Source organism: Pogona vitticeps, chromosome 6 (genome assembly GCF_051106095.1).
Source record: "Pogona vitticeps strain Pit_001003342236 chromosome 6, PviZW2.1, whole genome shotgun sequence".
Classification (NCBI taxonomy): domain Eukaryota; kingdom Metazoa; phylum Chordata; class Lepidosauria; order Squamata; family Agamidae; genus Pogona; species Pogona vitticeps.
Genome location: NC_135788.1, coordinates 87587930 through 87593929, shown reverse-complemented (window position 1 = coordinate 87593929; position 6000 = coordinate 87587930).

Here is a 6000-nt window from a genome sequence, read left to right as displayed (position 1 = left end):
CCTTTATTTTTTTAATTTTTGTTTTGTTTATTGAGGAGTTGGCTTACTAAATGCTTGTTGATTCAGTTATTCTACTCTAGCACAATTTACAGGATTTTGGCCAGTGATTTGTCCTGTGGCATCCCTAGGATGGGTGGAGGGTGCCAGTCCATTACCAAAGTTGCTCTAAATTTTGGCTGACAATCTAGTTTGATTCTCCATGTGGAATTGTGTGTCTGCGCTGATGGGACATACTGTTTTATTCTTTATTCCAGCTACACATTGTCCTGGAGGGAGCTCTTGCCATGACTAGATTGTTGGTGAAGTCAACCTTCTTGATGCTGCACATGCTTTTTTTTCACCTTGCATTCAGAAATTGAGGAACTACAGCTTCATTTCTTCTATATGAGATAACTTTAAAAATTTTCAGTTTTTAACAATACTTCCCAACACTTTTGCACAGATATTATTTTATTTAGGTTAAGTGTACATTTCATTATTCTGTTCCATGTGTCAAAGGTTTTGAATCTGCAAGGGAAAAGTGATCCTGAGGTTGTGGCCAGTTGGAGCTGTTTGCCTGTATCTGAGGATGCTCATTTGGGTTTATGTCTCTTTGTGGAAGACAGTCATGGCTAGTCCATAAAAGATATTTTCCATTAGACACAGCCCCAATTTAGGTTCAAGCCACACCCAGCCAATCCATTCCTATCTGCCTTATTTCCTGCAGTGAAATATGAATATGTCTCTGTGTGTATTCACTCACTTTAGTTCAACAATAAGCATTTGACACCAACAAGCAATAGCTAGCTGCTGGGGGAAGATTGTTTCAGTGGTATGGGATACTCAATATAGTTGCTACATATAGCATTTGTAGGGTAGGGAACAGGTAATGATAGTGTGTCTGTGTGTCAACAAAACAATAGAGAATTATTATTCATTTGATCTACATACTATACCTCTGTTAATGCAGCTTAATACTACATTTACTTTTTTGCCAATATATTGCACTATTGACTCATGTTTAGCCTGTGATCTGCTAAGACATCTAGATTCTTTTCACACATATACTGTCAAGCCATTCTTTCATAAATTCCAAGAAACTGAAGGGAAATTTAAAACTAAATAAGGAGATGCTGAAAGATCAACAGGGAACATACTATCTGACCAGGATAAAATAGAGAGAAGGTGGAAACAATATACTGTACTGAAGAACTATGCAGAAGGGATCCAAGGATGACAAATTTCTTTGAAGAAGAATCCTGTGATGAAGAACCTGCAGTTTTAGAAAGGAAAGTGAAGCTTCAGTCTCAAAGCACTTAGAAGATACAAATTACCAGAAGTAAATGGGATACAGTACTGATAAAACTGTTTCATGCCACAGAAACGGAGCCTATCAATATCCTAACAAGAATATGTCAACAAATATGGAAAACTAAATTTGTGATTTTTTAAATGTTCAATATACATTCCAGTGCCCAAAAAAGGAGATGTTAAGGAGTGCAATAACTGTAGGCCCGTTGTATTTATTTCTCATGCAAGCAAGGTGGTTCTCAAGGTGTTTTGCTCTATATGGAATGAGAAATGCCCGGTATTCAAGCTGAGTTCCAGAAGGAAGAGGTAGTAGAAATCACATTGCAAATTGACCAAAGAGTTTCAGAGGAAGATCAATCTGTGCACTATAAACTACAGAAAAGCTATTGACTTTGTGGATCATGAAATGCTGTGGATTGTTCTAAAAATATGGGTGTGCTTCTGTTCAACGTGTATGCGGAACATATCACATGGAAAGCTATAGTAGAATAAACTCAGATGAAGGAGGAGTGAAAATTGTTGGAAGAAAGGTCAGTAATTTAAGATATGCAGATGACATCATTAACTGGCAGAAAGCAGCAATGATTTGACTCCTAATTAAATTGAAATAAGAGCAAAAGGACTGCAGTTGAACATTAAGACAACCAAAATCATGACTGCAGAAAAACTACATCATTGTAATGTGGACAATGAAGAAATAGTTAAAGATTTTGTATACCTTGATTAAATCATCAATTCTAATAGGAACTTGTTTAGGCTACATTTTACCAGCTTGTCTACCAAAGTGTTGTAAGTAATCTTGCTGAAATTAGGATACCCCAGCATTCCCTCATCAACCAAGTATGTGAATCTACCCCCTCTCCCAAAAGATAACATTTGTTAGGATGACTTGTGTTGAAAAATGCTGGGTGTTAGTAATCACCATGTTCTTCTCTAAATTCTCAGTCCGGTTAAAGATATCTTGTTGAACTGTTCCTGGTCAAGCTGACTAGTCAACAGTTGCTCAAATCCTCTTCCTCCCACCCTTATTCTACAAGGTGAGGATATTTGCCTACCTCCAGTTTTTCCAGGATCTAACCTGTTGTCCAAGAATTCTCAAAGATTGTAGACAAGAGTTCTGATATGACATCTGCAAGTTCCTTAAGTTTGCTGGATACACTTATCTGCTCCAACAGACCTGAAATCATTTGAAACAGCTACATGTTCTTGTACTATCTCTTTACTTACATTGGGCAATAGACCCCATCACTGCCTTCTTCATTCTACTTGACTAGGCTGAGCACAATTTTTATTGATGGGGGAGGAGGATGATAATTGTTTAATAGTTCTGTCTTCACTCTGTCATCCATTAACATTTCCCCATTCTCTCCATCCAGAATATCTGTTGCTTCCTTGTTCTTTTTCTTCTTGTAAGCATGGTTGAAAAGCCCTTTTTATTTTTAAGTTCTCTTGCAATTCTTAGCTCTTTGGAGCTGTAGCCATCTTGACCCTCTTCCGCCTAATATTGGCTATTTGTGTATACTCTTCCTTGGTGACTTGCACCTCTTTCACAATCTCCCACATATTGCCACTTTAAATCTTGTCTTATTTGAAAGTTGTTTGCTTTGCCAGTTTCTCTAGATGTCTCCCACTTCTGTTTCTCATAGGAACTATTTGTGATTTTGTATCAACATCAAAAAAACTAAGATCATGGCCACTGGTCCCATCACCTCCTGGGAAATAGAAGGGGAAGATACGGAGGCAGTGACAGATTTTACTTTCTTGGGCTCCATGATCACTGCAGATGGAGACAGCAGCCCCAAAATTAAAAGACGCCTGCTTCTTGGGAGGAAAGCAATGACAAACCTTGACAGCATCTTAAAAAGCAGAGACATCACCTTGCCAACAAAAGTCCGAATAGTCAAAGCTATGGTTTTTCCTGTAGTGTTGTATGGAAGTGAGAGCTGGACCATAAAGAAAGCTGACCGCCGAAGAATTGATGCCTTTGAATTGTGGTGCTGGAGGAGACTCTTGAGAGTTCCCTGGACTGCAAAGAGAACAAACCTATCAATTCTAAAGGAAATCAACCCCGAGTGCTCGTTGGAAGGACAGATCCTGAAGCTGAGGCTCCAGTACTTTGGCCATCTCATGAGAAAAGAAGACTCCTTGGAAAAGACTTTGATGTTGGGAAAGTGTGAAGGCAAGAGGAGAAGGGGACGACCGAGGATGAGATGGTTGGACAGTGTCATCGAAGCAACCAACATGAATTTGACACAACTCCGGGAGGCAGTGGAGGATAGGAGGGCCTGGCGTGCTCTGGTCCATGGGATCACGAAGAGTCGGACACGACTAAATGACTGAACAAAGAAACAAATCACATCTTTAGAGATACCCAGTGTTCTGTTGTGGATACACTGATGGACCAGCATTCATGAGTCCTTGGTTCGAATTTGCACTCAACCATGGAAACTCACCTGGGGAGTGGAACTGGTAAAGCCACTCCTTAAATATCTCACTTACCTGCCTGTAAATCAGTTCCGACCTGACGGCACATAACAACATCACACCTTTGAGGAACTTCCATCCTTTGTGTATTCCTTCCCCTTTAAATATTTTGCACAAGATTTATTTAAGCTCATTAAAATCAGTCTTCATAAAGTCCAGAGTACACAATGTAATATTGTCAGTGTTCCCTTCAGGAGCAGAATATTTGCGTGTGCATGTTGGAAAAATTACTTTATTTTTTAGTGTACAACTGTTAAAATCACTGAGGCAAATTGAATCAGGCAATTCCAGGGCATGTTGTTCAACAATCTAATGTTTTCAAGCTCAGCTCGAAACCATATAGTGCAAGAGATCTAGCCATGTTACATACCATATCATCTGATCTGTCGACCTGCCAAGGGATTATCTGTTGGTGTGGCTGCACAGTGATTGAGTACAGAATCCTGAATGCACTGAAACTGTAGGATTCATAGGAATTTCAACAAGCACTTCCAGAGCCAAGCCAAACATGCTAGTCCTAGAGCACACCGCAGATGCATCATTGTTACTATGGAGAGACTTCATGTTTGAAACAAGGCCTGTTACAGAACCTTCCCTTCCACTAAACTGTGGACTTTATTCTCTTCTCGCTGTGTACTAGCCAATTGCTGTAGTTAAATCTCTGTCCATCTGAAGCTGTAGGAACAGGTAATTTCAGGCTTGATAAGAGACTGTGGCCTGCAGATTGCGCCACTTGGGTATCCAGCCTCCAGCCTACTTACTTCTTTTACTACCTTTCATGGTCCTGGGATTGATAATTTGTTGACACAGTGGCCGTCTGACTGGTTATTCCTAGGTGCTGGGGGTGGCAGCAAACAGGCTTACTTAAAGCTCCCCACTCCCTGGAAAGGCAAGGTGGCCGTGGAGCGAACTGGCCCCTCGCCCTTTTGTTATCTAGTCATGATCTTTTCCCTGAAGATGCCAGGTTTTTCTCTACATATCTATCTTTGCAGATAATCAGAGTGTCTTCACACTCTGGAAAGCAGTAAGATATCTCCCTGCTACTCCTGTAACCTCTACCCCAACAAGGGTGTAGTCTTCGGACTAAACAAGCCCAGTCAGACTTGAATTTTTTAGTGACCAGGGTAAGAAGGCTCCACAAGTTTGGAGCATCTGTGTTCTCCCGAATTGGTGCCCAAAAGCCTAATGACAAGGATACTAAACCACTACAGATTAATTGATTTAGCCCAGTGAATGGAGAACTTCAACAGAGAGAGACAGAGAGAGAGAGAGAAGACAGGGAAAGACCTGAAGGGGAATGGACCTTTTGTTTCTCACTGGAGAGGAATTTAGGTCTGAATCACCTTGATTTAGTTAATGGGCTTTCAATTTATGTGTGTAAAGGAAATGGAAGGGCAAATTCTTTGTAGTGGTATTATGTCCCTTTTTCGGGGATTTAAGGTTTTACCAGCTGCAGGCACTGGGATCTCTCCGTTGTGGACTTCACAAGACAAGGGACTTGGGAGATAATAACATTCTGATTTCTTGACTTTGAGAGTAAAGAGATTTTTATACTATTGCATGTTTAATTGTTTTTAATGGGATAATTTATTGTTCTCTTAACTTTCATTTGAATCATCATGAGCCACTCTGAGTCCCTTTATGAGAGAAAGGTGGCATAGGAATGATATAAATAAAATAAATACATGGTTGTTGTGTGTTTTTTGGACTCTTTGGCTGGGTACTGAAGGTGGTTCTTCCTGACGTTTCGCCAGTCTCTGTGGCTGGCATCTTCAGAGGACTGGAGTAGGAACTCTGTCCATGCTCTAAAATAGATGAAGTCCTCTGTCCATGCCCTAAAATAGACACTGTGTTAATGCACAGGCACTTTTATCTCTAATCCATTCAGGTCAACCCTCTGGTCCGATCTGTGGTGTCTCTGAAGTACTTTGGTTAGTTTAGTTAGCAGCTGGGGTGGATGGATGTAGTGTTAGCAGTCAGGCCTTGTTCCTCCCAGACTCTGAATAAGTGGTAATAGGCCAGAAAATGGGGCAGCTAGTCTATCTTTTTAAACATGAAAGGTGATTTAAGTTTTTTTTTTTTTAGGATAACTAATAATTAACTCTTGTCCACAGGAGAGTATATCTAAAAGATTTCTGGGTAATAGATTTTAAATGTAGAGCTCCCAACACTTCTCTTTGCATTGGACCACAAGTCCACTAGGGAAGACACCAAAGACACTGGAGA